This window comes from Pinus tabuliformis, chromosome J (assembly GCF_031772625.1).
Source record: "Pinus tabuliformis cultivar Carrire ecotype Pingquan chromosome J, CPIR1, whole genome shotgun sequence".
NCBI classification, from domain to species: Eukaryota; Viridiplantae; Streptophyta; class Pinopsida; order Pinales; family Pinaceae; genus Pinus; species Pinus tabuliformis.
This window is the reverse complement of record NC_142295.1, coordinates 526,674,902-526,688,768: the sequence shown is the minus strand read 5'-3', so window position 1 is coordinate 526,688,768 and position 13,867 is coordinate 526,674,902. Positions and strand designations below refer to the sequence as shown.

The 13,867-nt window shown below is 39.6% G+C and overlaps 1 pseudogene; it reads left to right on the top strand.

Annotated features, from left to right (window-relative positions):
• The first annotated feature begins 280 nt into the window (after window positions 1–280).
• On the top strand, window positions 281–12,941 carry LOC149228059 (glucan endo-1,3-beta-glucosidase 11 pseudogene; annotated as a pseudogene).
• Window positions 12,942–13,867: the final 926 nt, after the last annotated feature.

Here is a 13,867-nt window from a genome sequence, read left to right as displayed (position 1 = left end):
TAGAATCAATAACATCAAAAACATCAAGCATGTTACTTCCAATGAAAGAAATTTTATGATTCCTTATAGAGTCATAAAGAAATTTATTGTTTTTTCAATTTTTAATGAGAACCATAAGCCAGGGCCAACCATTGAGAGGAACTTTGGGCTGCTAAACCTGGATGGATATGATGTAGATTTGAGTTGTGGTTGGTGTGTATCTCCTCCTCCACCATATTCACCTCATGCAAGCCCACCGCCTTGCCCAATTTCATTATTCTTAGGACCACAAAAAGGTTAAATGGGAGGCATTGGTAGTGTTGTTTATGGCATTGCCAAACCAACTTCTAATCCATTTGTTATTCAAGATTCTTTGGATTTTTCTTATGGACTAGGTGGTGTAGATTGTGCTTCAATTCGTTAAGGTGAAAATTGGGTTAACGTGAGTTATGGTTGCTTGTTGTTTTCTATTTCACATTGTAGGGGAAAATGAGTTGGAGGCATCACCGCAGCCAAACCCTAGAATCAGTGTAAACTATGGAATGGAAGGGAACAATTTTCCATCATCGGAGCAAGTAGCCAAGATGGTTGGAAACACCATTGTCAATAGAGTCAAGATCTACAACTCAGATCCCTCTATATTGAAAATATTTTCCAACACAGACATTGTAGTTGTTGTGGGTCTTGAGAATGAGAAATTCCAGAGGATAAGTGAAATCCCAACTATAGGCTAAGCTTGGGTGGCTCAAAGGATTACTCCTTACTACCCTTCAACCTTAATAATTCAGATCACCGTAGGGAATGAGGTCCTTACAAATAGTGATGGGTCGTTATACTCTTCTCTAGTGTTTGCAATATATAAGGTTCATTTTGGTTTGGTTGCTTTAGGCTTGGACGATAAGATTAAGGTATTTACTCCACATAGTATGGCTATCCTTTCAGGTTCCTTTCCTCTAGCCTCCACATTTTCTACTAGTTTGGTACGAATTATGAAGCCTCTCCTCAAATTCTTGGATGATACAGGTGTTAGAGTCGGTCAGGTCATCCCGTTGTCAGAGATCAAAACTCTTTTTGCATTTCATGTTTAGGTGTCCATTTCGCTCGATCAGTTGAATTCCGTTAGGAGCATGCCATAAATCTATCGGAAGGGCTTTTTTCATTCATCCCCCTCATGCTTTACGCTGTTGGCTCAGGTCTGTTCATCAAAATCAAGTCTTAAAAGTCATTTGCAGTCTGTTTCAGTTTCTAGGTCATAACAGTGATTTTAGTCATTAGGTCTAGAGTTATGTCAATTTGGTCTTCAACAAAGTCTAATAAAGCCAGCAGGCTAGAGGGAGGTCCTTGATAAGTTTTTATTTCAAAGATTTTTATCGTCATATGGATGGATTATGACTTTTCTTCAAAACTCTGTTTTGAAGACAAGTCGACATTTTGTTTTTTGTAATAATTTTCCAAAATTTTCAGTTCTTGAATTCTTCAGGCACAACCCTGGTCTCCTTTGCCAAATCACATGTCAGCTATTCCTGCAAAAAATTTGCCAAAAAATTCATCATTTCAACCAAAAATCAAGAAGGAAACAAAAAGTCAGAGTTCTATTAATTGTGAAAAAGTGCCAATTGCAAAACATTACAAAAATGGGTTTTGGAGAACCAAAAATCAAATTGATGTCTTTATAAAGGTTTTTCCATGAAGATGAATGTCATTTTGCATGCCAAGGTTGGAGAAAAGCATTTCAAAGCAAATTGGGTGAGCAATGTGTGTTTTGGAGAGAAATTGGTTGCAACTAGCCGGCGCAGCGCACGGAACAGGTGGCATGGCGCACTGGGAGAAACTGCCCAGTGTTATTTTGAACGAGCGCGGCGCACTGGAAGCGCACGGTGCACTGGGTTATTGGTGTGGCGCATACAGTCCAAAGCCCAAAATTGTTTCAAATTTCACCAACTTGCTCATTCCTTGTGTGGATTTGACAGGTAGACCATTCTTCTTGATGTTGCATTAAATTTTATGATAAGTGATGGTGATATATGGGTGATAATGGTTGCAACAAAAACTCTCAAACCCTACCTCTAAAATTCCTCAAGCCAATTGCTATTAGGGTTGCAAATCCATTGTTTTGGTACCAAGGTTCCCCCTCCATTCCATTTTTCCCTTCTTTCCATCATTCCCTTCTCCCTTATTCCATTTTTCCTTAATCTCATTCTTCCCTATCCTAAAAAATTACTAAGCCCCTATTCCCAATTCCCTACCACACATTTCCAAATGTAAAAACCCCAAACCCTAGCCCTTATACAAATCTCCCAACCCTATACAACAACCGCAAAACCTAAACCCTATTCCCATACATAAAATCCCCCTCCTCTCCCTAATAAAATTTATTTCAACATTCCCTAATCCCCTACTGTTTTCCCCTTCCTAACATTCCCTGGTTGCATTTGCTTTTTCCCCTTGGTGGCAAAATCCAACTATATTGCATTACAACACAGCAGTTTCATACATCATTAAAGAGCAGTCCAAGCACAGTTCATATACAACAGCATCTTTTCTTCAAGGTATATTGTACAGCAGCCATGGCATCTGAGCATTCATCAGACTATGAGGTGGAAACCCAAAGTGACTCTCCCTTGGAAGAACAGGCACCCCGGAGGCCTCATAAAAGTGGTAGACATGTTAGGGAAGAACCAATCACCCTTACAGAATTGCAGGTCTGCCCTCTTGCTATGCAGTGTTTTCAGCATCAGTCATTCTATGAGTTTTGTCAAAAGGTGGCTAGTGTCCAATTTCATCATGAGTTGGCTCATCTTTTTGTGCTGCACTTGCACAGAGATCAAGCTATCTTGGCTGGTGTCACCTTCACACTTACACCATAATCTGTCTCATTAGCAACCGGTATACCGAACATTGCTGAACCATGGCACAAGAAACAGAAGATTGACCGGCAGCATTATGAGCCATACATTAAAACCAGTTTCTTAAGGTAGCTCAAAAGAGTGTTCCCATTTCGATATCTGAAAGATGAATATGCTCCACTAAAGAGATTGATTATGAAATACTTCAGCTGTGAGGGACGGTTCTCTCGTCTTTATGCTTATCACATCAGATTGCTCATGCATTTCACTAGGGTACGGATGATGAACATTCCGTATTTCATTTTCCGGAACATAAGAGGATGACCACCTTTATACAACACAAAACCCCTCAGCAGCAACTTAACAGTGTCTATCATTTTGCTCTCATTAAGATTTTGGTGGTTCATCAGCTTGGAGTACAGGGCATCACTTGGGATGATTTCATCTCTTGTGACTTCTTCAAAGCTTCATGGAGATTATCAGAGGTTAGGCATGAAGGTGAACCTTCTAATCAGTACGAGCGCCATGAAACTGCTAGTGTGTTGGTATTCATCACATATCAGAGAGGCACCAGACATTTGTTTGTAGCGGCGAAACGAGTGTTATCTCCACCTGGGGTGGAAGGGGCCTCGCTTCCTCCATCAGCATCACAGGTACAGGACCAAGGTGAGAGGCCAATGCAGGATGAGGGGCCTTCAGGTGAGCCATCAGGTGAACGAGAGACCAACTTCATTCTCATTCATGATACAGATACAGATACAGGTCCACAAAGCGCCAAACTTAGAGAGATCATCCAGGAGCAGCAAACAGAGATTGAAGCCTTATCCCTTGACTTAGAGAGGGCTAAGTGGACCATGAAGTACTTGGAGCAGAGGAAAAATAAGCTTGAGGATCAGCAAGCAATAATGGAGCTACAAAACATCCGCGAGAATCACCAAGCTGCGCAAAGGAGAAGAATTGAGCTCACATCATTGGAGCAAGAGATTAATGAGGATCGGGAGGCCAATCTCGAGAGAGTTAACATGCACTTAGAGAGGCTATTGGACAAGGCTGACAAAGACCATGCGTTTCTGAGACACATGGCTTTCCACTACATGGCACGAAACAAGGTGTGCAAGGCCCGAATCAGGGATTTGAAGGCGAAATTAAGGAAGGCAATCAAGAAGCAAAAGAGGCAAAGGGAGCTCGATCATCTTCATATATTGGCCGAGGCCTCTTTAGCCCAACATAACACTTAATGAAGAAGCTCCAGCCCAAATTTCAAGGAATTTGGGGCATTTTTGGCATTTTTGTAAATTTTTGTGCAAAAGACAGGTTTTTTCTCCCTGTGCGCCACGCCACGTGGCGCGCGCTTATGATTGGAAGCTCCAAATGCAAAAAAGTTTATAGTTTTGGATTTTCCATGAAAAATCATGACTTTTGGTGCATGGCCAAGAAGTTTGGGCAAGTTTTGAGTCCTCAGGAGGTAAAAAAACACCCTAAAAATGACCTCTCTGCCCCTAATTTCACACACAGGAAGCAGTCTTGGGAGATTGAGGTTTTGGAGGGGCAAATGGGCACGAAATTCAGAAATTCTACCAGGGTTGGAAAGTAGACAGGTAGGTCTTTCCAACAAGCACACTTGGGCTCAATTTGGACTTCAGAAAGTCCCTCAAAATCAGCATCAAAGTGGCACAATGCATACAGAAATTGGCGCGACGAACAAAGGTTTTTTGACCAATTTTCCACCTTCTAGCTCAGAAATTCGGCCAGTTTGACTAGTTTTGCTTTGTGATGTAATTTTTTATCTATCTTGATGTAATTGGGTGAAAATGATGTAATTTTGGTACTTATTTACTTGTTCTAGAGGATTCATTCACCAAAAAGTGAAAATTTAATGAATGAATCAGTTTCCTACCTTATAGAGGCAAGTTGTTTTGACTGCCTAGATTTTAGTGCTTTGTTTAGAATTGGTTGAAACAGATCCTAGAATGATGAGCTCGACCCCTAGAGGCAAGGGAATAGATTGGCGTGCCTATATTATGTAATTTATAAGTCATTTTCAGGGTTGGTCTCTTGGGAAAAGTTTGGCACTCTATTGTACATTCACTTCTGCATTTTTGGCTAAGGAAAGACCAGGGTTTTGCACACTGTTTGGGATCCATGTGGCTTTATGTTTTGATGGTGTGCTTCTCTGAGTAATTGTAATTTTATTTAGTGTTATGTGTATCATTTTCAAAGCTTTCTTCTTCTAAATTTGAACAAATGAGTGATTAAGGTAGAATCCATAACTGTTATGCTCTACCTTTGAATTTGTTTAAATTTTCATGTTTTCATCTGTTTAAGGAGAATTCTTGAGACTCTCTTGCTCTCCTTAGCTCCTCGCCAGTCTTATCTATCCATCTCACTCACTTTAAAGCATCAAAATGATTTCCTTCCTTGCCCCAATCGGAACTCTGCAAAAACTATGCCTCATCCCTGAGCCCAAATTTGCCTTTCCCATTTTTTCAACGAAACCCTAAAAAACACAAATCAAACCCTTTGCACTTAATACCTTGCCTAAAATTAGTTTCTAAATCAGTCATCTCCAGCCCCATCTAATTATGTTTCGCTGAGGTTGACCCGGAGAGAGCCCTCTCCTGTCCTCGTAGGGCTATCTACAAGGCTGAGCGTGGTTTGATGTGGACCTAGAACCTTGTCTTTTCAGCCTGAGACAAATCTAGGCTCTAACATAGTGGCGACCATACTGGGGAAGAAAATGGTTTGCTTGTTGATGTCATTTGTTTTATAAGCTACAGAGAGAGCCTGAAATTATCCCAGGTATCCTTCGAAACGCTTTTGCTTTGCATTAGCGCAAGTAGATAAACGCTGCTTCAGTCAATCTCCGGTCTAGCTTGTAAATGTGACATCTAACTTGTTAATTGCCCTAGTACATGTATCAAGTTCAGATCTGATTGTTGATGGTGGACAACGATCAGGCATAAGAAGGCTGAAATCATTCACCTGGCAACTTCATTCACTGAAAAATCCAGAGATCAATGCTTCATGGTGACTCCACTGCAGGAAGATTAGTAGCTTTGAGATTTTCAAGATGGATCGGGTTGCAAGAAGATATGCTCCCATGAGCCGAGATCACATTCCAGGATTTCCAAATAAGATTCCGAAGGTAGATTGGTCAAGGAATTTTCCTACATTTAAAGATGATGGTAGAAAGGATGTTGCTTTACATCTGGTTAGATTTCACATGCATATTCGCAAATTGAAAGTTGATTTTCCCAAAGATTGCTTGATGAAAATATTCCTGGCCACTCTGGAAGGTGAAGCCCAATCTTGGTATGAAAGTTTGCCGCCTGCTTGTATTTACTGTTTGAAAGATTTTCATACCATGTTCTTTGAAATGTATAAAGAATCTTATCCATAATTAAATTTCGTTCAATATTGTTGCAAGCATGCTTATGGTTTTATTGAAATCCTTGAGAAATATTATGAAGATGATAATTTCATGGATGATGAGATCATGGAAGCCTTGTATGAAAATCCGTTTCAGCAGCACACAGAACTCTTAGAGGAAACTTTGTAGCAGGATCAAAATCAGCAAGTTGAAGATTTCCATATGGCTGAAAATGATGAAAGAAGAAGTTTTATTTCAGATCTAGTTGAAATAAAAGAGGATACGCATGAAAATGATGTTCCAATCTCAGAAAATGATGATGATAAATCAGATCGAGAGACAGATTGTGATGAGGAAAACATGTTGTTCCGGATCTCATAGAAGAGAATTACATTGTTGGAGTCGGCTCAAATGAAGAAGATAGAGTTACAGACCTAACTTCCCTCATCTCATCAGAACACAGGCTTCATAACAAGGTAATCTAGTCAATTCATGAAAAAAAGATGAAAAATTTGTTCAAGTAAGTGAAAAGGTTTCCTTGGATGCATCGTTGGTAGATGATATAAATGATAGTGTTGGGTTTCACGAAACATCTGAAGTTTCTTTTCTTATGATTGATGAATGTAATGAGAATCTGGTTGTCATATCATATGAAGATGATCTACAATATATTCAGACTGCCGAAGATCAGACCATTCAGGATTCCCTTTCAAATTCTTCTTCATATGTCTCATGTTTTGAAATGTTCTTTCAAGAGGAGATCTGCTCATCTACTTGTTCAGAATTTTTTGAGGACCAGGACCATACTTTTTCTGAAGTACATTATGAAGGAAGATCAGAATCAAAAGAAAAAGACATCTTGTTTTCTCAGCAGGAGGTGGCAATGGCAAATCTTCATGTTTTTCATGATCCAATGGAAAATCTGTTGCAGTCAGCAGTGAAGGTGATTATTGCAGTGTTCAGTGATGAAGGAGATCATGGTCAATTATGTTTTTGGATGCCCAGTTACAAGTATCTATTGTTGACCAGAAGATCTGATTGGAAGAATCAGTCAAGAAGCCATCTTCTTGATTGGTTACATTGGCATTTTGATATAGTTTGATGATATATTATCTTGTAAGAAACACAGGTGGTCAAGTACTGCCACCAAGCTTTAAGTTTTAAGTTCAGGTCTTAGTATTTTGAGTTAGTTTGTTAGAGTCAAGTTTTTTCAATCATTTCAGTATTGCATCGAGTTAGTTTGAGTCAGGTTTCAGTCAATAAATGAGTCAAAGTCTTGTGTTGTTTGTCGAGATAATGACTCCATAGCCCAATGGACGGAGGCACTGTCTAGCTCTTCCAGAGATCTGCCGTTCTTGGCACCTCCAAGGAGCTACCATCCCCATTGGAGCCAATGTTAGAGTCGGTCTGGTCATCCCTCCATCAGAGATCAAAACTCTTTTTGCATTTCATGTTTAGGTGTCCATTTCGCTCGATCAGTTGCATTCCGTTAGGAGCATGCCATAAATCTGTCGGAAGGGCTTTTGTCATTCATCCCCCTCATGCTTTACAGTACTGGCTCAGGTCTGTTCATCAAAATCAAGTCTTAAAAGTCATTTGCAGTCCTATTTCAGTTTCTAGGTCATAACAGTCATTTTAGTCATTAGGTCTAGGGTTATGTCAATTTGGTCTTCAACAAAGTCTAATAAAGCTAGCAGGCCAGAGGGAGGTCCTTGATAAGTTGTTATTTCCAAATATTTTTATCGTCATATGGATGAATTATGACTTTTCTTCAAAACAGAGTCGACATTTTGTTTTTTGTAATAATTTTCCAAAATTTTCAGTTCTTGAATTCTTCAGGCGCAGCCCTGGTCTCCTTTTCCAAATCACATGTCAGCTATTCCTGCAAAAAATTTGCAAAAAATTCATCATTTCAACCAAAAATCAAGAAGGAAACAAAAAGTCAGAGTTCTATTAATTGTGAAAAAGTGCCATTTGCAAAACATTACAAAAATGGGTTTTGGAGAACCAAAAATCAAATTGATGTCTTTATAAAGGTTTTTCCATGAAGATGAATGTCATTTTGCATGCCAAGGTTGGAGAAAAGCATTTCAAAGCAAATTGGGTGAGCAGTGCATGTTTTGGAGAGAAATTGGTTGCAACTAGCCGGCGCGGTGCACAGAACAGGTGGCGCGCGCACTGGGAGAAACTGCCCAGTGTTATTTTGAACGGGCGCAGCGCACTAGAAGCGCATGGTGCACTAGGTTATTGGCGCGGCGCATATAGTCCAAAGCCCGAAATTGTTTCAAATTTCACCAACTTGCTCATTCCTTGCGTGGATTTCCAGGTAGACCATACTTCTTGATGTTGCATTAAATTTTATGATAAGTGATGGTGATATATGGGTGATAATGGTTGCAACAAAAACTCTCAAACCCTACCTCTAAAATCCTCAAGCCAATTGCTGTTAGGGTTGCAAATCCATTGTTTTGGCACCAAGGTTCCCCCTCCATTACATTTTTCCCTTCTTTCCATCATTCCCTTCTCCCTTATTCCATTTTTCCTTAATCGCATTCTTCCCTATCCTAAAAAATTACTAAGCTCCTATTCCCAATTCCCTACCACACATTTCCAAATGTAAAAACCCCAAACCCTAGCCCTTATACAAATCTCCCAACCCTATACAACAACCCCAAACCCTAAACCCTATTCCCATACATAAAATTCCCCTCCTCTCCCTAATAAAATTTATTTCAAGATTCCCTAATCCCCTACTGTTTTCCCCTTCCTAACATTCCCTAGTTGCATTTGCTTTTTCCCCTTGGTGGCAGAATCCAACTATATTGCATTACAACACAGCAGTTTCATACATCATTAAAGAGTAGTCCAAGCACAGTTCATATACAGCAGCATCTTTTCTTCAAGGTATATTGTACAGCAGCCATGGCATCTGAGCATTCATCGGACTATGAAGTTGAAACCCAAAGTGACTCTCCCTTGGAAGAACAGGCACCCTGGAGGCCTCATAAAAGTGGCAAACATGTTAGGGAAGAACCGATCACGCTTACAGAATTGTAGGCCTGCCCTCTTGCTATGCAGTGTTTTCAGCATCATTCATGCTATGAGTTTTGTCACAAGGTGGCTAGTGTCCAATTTCATCATGAGTTGGCTTGTCTTTTTGTGCTGCAATTGCACAGAGATCAAGCTATCTTGGCTGGTGTCACCTTCACACTTACACTAGAATCTGTCTCATTAGCAACCGGTATACCGAACATTGGTGAACCATGGCACAAGAAACAGAAGATTGACCAGCAGCATTATGAGCCATACATTAAAACTAGTTTCTTAAGGTAGCTCAAAAGAGTGTTCCCATTCCGATATCTGAAAGATGAATATGCTCCACTAATGAGATTGATTATGAAATACTTCAGCTGTGAGGGACGGTTCTCTCATCTTTATGCTTATCACATCAGATTGCTCATGCATTTCACCAGGGTATGGATGATGAACATTCCGTATTTCATTTGCCAGAACATAGAGAGGATAACCACCTTTATACAGCATAAAACCCCTCAGCAGGAACTTAACATTGTCTATCATTTTGCTCTCATTAAGAATTTGGTGGTTCATCAGCTTGGAGTACAGGGCATCACTTGGGATGATTTCATATCTCATGACTTCTTTAGATCTTCACGGAGATTATTAGAGGTTAGGCATGAAGGTGAACCTTCTCATCAGTATGAGCGCCATGAGACTACTAGTGTGCCGGTATTCATCACATATCAGAGAGGCACCAGACATTTGTTTACAGTGGCAAAGCGAGTGTTATCTCCACCCGGGGTGGAAGGGGCCTCGCTTCCTCCATCAGCATCACAGGTACAGGACCAAGGCGAGAGGCCAATGTAGGATGAGGGGCCTTCAGGTGAGACATCAGGTGAATGAGAGACCGACTTCATTCTCATTCATGATACAGATACAGATACAGGTCCATAAAGCGCCAAACTTAGAGAGATCATTGAGGAGCAGCAAACAGAGATCGAAGCCTTATCCCTTGAATTAGAGAGGGATAAGTGGAACATGAAGTACTTGGAGCAGAGGAACAAACAACTTGAGGATCAACAAGCAATCATGGAGCTACAAAACATCCGCGAGAATCGCCAAGCTGCGCAAAGGAGAAGAATTGAGCTCACATCATTGGAGCAAGAGATTAATGAGGATCGGGAGGCCAATCTCGAGAGAGTTAACATGTGCTTAGAGAGGCTGTTGGACAAGGCTGAGAAAGACCATGCCTTGCTGAGACACATGGCTTTCCACTACATGGCGCAAAACAAGGTGTGCAAGGCCCGAATCAGGAATTTGAAGGCGAAATTGAGGAAGGCAATCAAGAAGCAAAAGAGGCAAAGGGAGCTCGATCGTCTTCAGATATTGGCCGAGGCCTCTTTAGCCCAACATAACACTTAATGAAGAAGCTCTAGCCCAAATTTCAAGGAATTTGGGGCATTTTTGGCATTTTTGTAAATTTTTGTGCAAAAAAAGGGTTTTTCTCCCTATGCGCCGCGCGCTTATGATTGGAAGCTCCAAATGCAAAAAAGTTTATAGTTTTGGATTTTTCATGAAAAATCATGACTGTTTGTGCATGGCCAAGAAGTTTGGGCAAGTTTTGAGTCCTCAGGAGGTCAAAAACACCTTAAAAATGACCTCTCTGCCCCTAATTTCACACACAGGAAGCAGTCTTGGGAGATTGAGGTTTTGGAGGGGCAAATGGGCACCACATTCAGAGATTCCACTTGGGTTGGAAAGTAGACAGGCAGGGCTTTCCAATAAGCACACTTGGACGCAATTTGGGCTTCAGAAAGTGCCTAAAAATCAGCATCAAAGTGGCGTGGTGCATACGGAAATTAGCGCGGCACACAGAGGTTTTTTGACCAATTTTCCACCTTCTAGCTCAGAAATTTGGCCAGTTTGACTATTTTTGCTTTGTGATGTAATTTTTTATCTATCTTGATGTAATTGGGTGAACATGATGTAATTTTTGTACTTATTTACTTGTTCTAGAGGATTCATTCACCAAAAAGTGAAAATTTAATGAATGAATCAGTTTCCTACCTTATAGAGGCAAGTTGTTTTGACTGCCTAGATTTTAGTGCTTTGTTTAGAATTGGTTGAAACAGCTCCTAGAATGATGAGCTCGACCCCTAGAGGCAAGGGAATAGGCTGGCTTGCCTATATTATGTAATTTCTAAGTCATTTTCAGGGTTGGACTCTTGGGAAAAGTTTGGCACTCCATTATACATTCACTTCTGCATTTTTGGCTAAGGAAAGACCAGGGTTTTGGAGCACTGTTTGGGATCCATGTGGCTTTATGTTTCGATGGTGTGCTTCTCTGAGTAATTTTGAGTTTATTTAGTGTTATGTGTATCATTTTCAAAGCTTTCTTCTTCTGAATTTGAACAAATGAGTGATTAAGGTAGAATCCATAACTATTATGCTCTGCCTTTGAATTTGTTTAAATTTTCATGTTTTCATCTGTTTAAGGAGAATTCTTGAGACTCTCTTGCTCTCCTTAGCTCCTTGCTGGTCTGATCTATCCATCTCACTCACTTTAAAGCATCAAAACAATTTCCTTCCTATCCCCAATCGGAACTCTGCAGAAACTGTGCCTCATCCCCGAGCCCAAATTTGCCTTTCCCATTTTTTCAACAAAACCCTAAAAAACTCAAATCAAACCCTTTGCACTTAATACCTAGCCTAAAATCAGTTGCTAAATCAGTCCTCTCCAGTCCCATCTAATTATCTTTCGCTAAGGTTGACCCAGAGAGAGCCCTCTCCTGTCCTCGTAGGGCTAGCTATGAGGCTGAGCGTGGTTTGATGTGGACCTAGAACCTTGTCTTTTCAGCCTGAGACAAATCTAGGCTCTAACAACAGGTGCTCCATTCATGGTGAATGCATATCCTGATTTTTCATACAAAGACAATCCCAAATAATTTTCATTGGACTATGTGTTTTTTGGGCAGTCTCCAGGGGTTTCAGATCCAAAAGGGTTCACCTATAACAATATGTTAGATGCTCAAATTGATTCCATTTACTCTGTTATGGCTTCTTTGGGTCACAATGACACTATCCCTGTAACTGTCTTTGAGACCGGTTGGCCTTCCAAAGGAGACACAGATGATATAGGAGTGAATCCTGAGAATGCTAGAAACTATAACACCAAATTCATCAAACATGTTACTTCCAATGCAAGAACTCCAATGAGTCCTAATAGAGTCATAGAGAACTTTATTATTTTTACAATTTTTAATGAGAACCATAAGCCAGGGCCAACCACTGAGAGGAACTTTGGGCTGCTAAACCTGGATGGATATGATGTAGATTTGAGTTTTGGTTGGTGTGCATCTCCTCCTCTACCATATTCTCCTCACTCAAGACCACCACCTAGCTCAATTTATTTATTCTTGGGACAACCAAAAGGTTCAAGGGGAGGCCTTTGAAGTGTTTTTGTTTGCATTACCTAACCAAGTTCCGATCCATCTGTTCTTCAAGAGTCTTTGGATTTTTCTTGTTGGTTGGGTGGTATAGATTGTGCTTCAATTCACTAGGGTGGACCTTTCTATAATCCAAATACCATTCATTCCCATGCTTCATTTGTAATGAATAGTTACTATCATATACATGACAAAAACTATTGGAATTGTGATTTCAAAGGCATTGGTATGGTCACATTTATTGATCCAAGTAAGCATTCTTCCAATCATTTTCTCTTCTAGCGAATGTCTTCCTTTACTTTTTGTTTTTTCTAACTACTTGAAATGTATTATGCATTATTTGTTTTTGTGCTTCATATTCAATTTGATTTAATACATCAAATTTCCATAGATTGGGCATTGAACATGGAATTATTCTTCTATATTCCAATTTATCCACTATAATCACTTTGATGATGTATAGTTCACATAGTAGAGTTGAATAAGGTTGGGATCCATCAGGTTTTCTTTGTGTTTTTGTTTTTTTCCCCTATTGTGTTGAAATTATCTTTATCCACATTCTTTGATTTTCATGCCCTTTTTTTCTTGATTAACTCTTGAGAATTTAATTGCAAATTGCGAGTGCTTTTATTTCCATCATAAAGGGAACACTGACCTTCTCAATTACTTCTCAAGAACTTAAGTTATAAAAAATTTGAAGTCTTAAAACCTTGGTTGGAACTCTTCTTTCATCCTTATCAATTACTTATGTTCTCAAAATTGAAGTCTTAAAAACTTTGTGGGAACTCTCCATTCCCTTGTGGAGGAAATATAGAAAGGTACCATGTCAAGCAACCAAGAGCATGAAATTGGTTACTTTGTTTGGAATTATTATTTCCACATTATTAATTTTTAAAATATTTAAAAACCTAAAAAGGTTACTTGTACAAACCCTGATAATTTTTGTTTCTCATGTCATACCCATTTTACAATTCTTGTTTCTAGTAACGTAGGAGTATCTTATACTTTGAGGTTAATATAACTAGCAAGGAAGCCAATATTTGGGTTATAATTTCTTCTCCAAGAAGTTTCATTGCAAATTTTATTTCAGATAATCACTTCATGTAATCCCCTTCTGTTCTAGTGTTAAGTTTATGTTCAAATGAAAAGAAATATTTTTGCACTTGATATGAGGGTTGAGATTAATTTATGTTTCCATTGATTTTGTC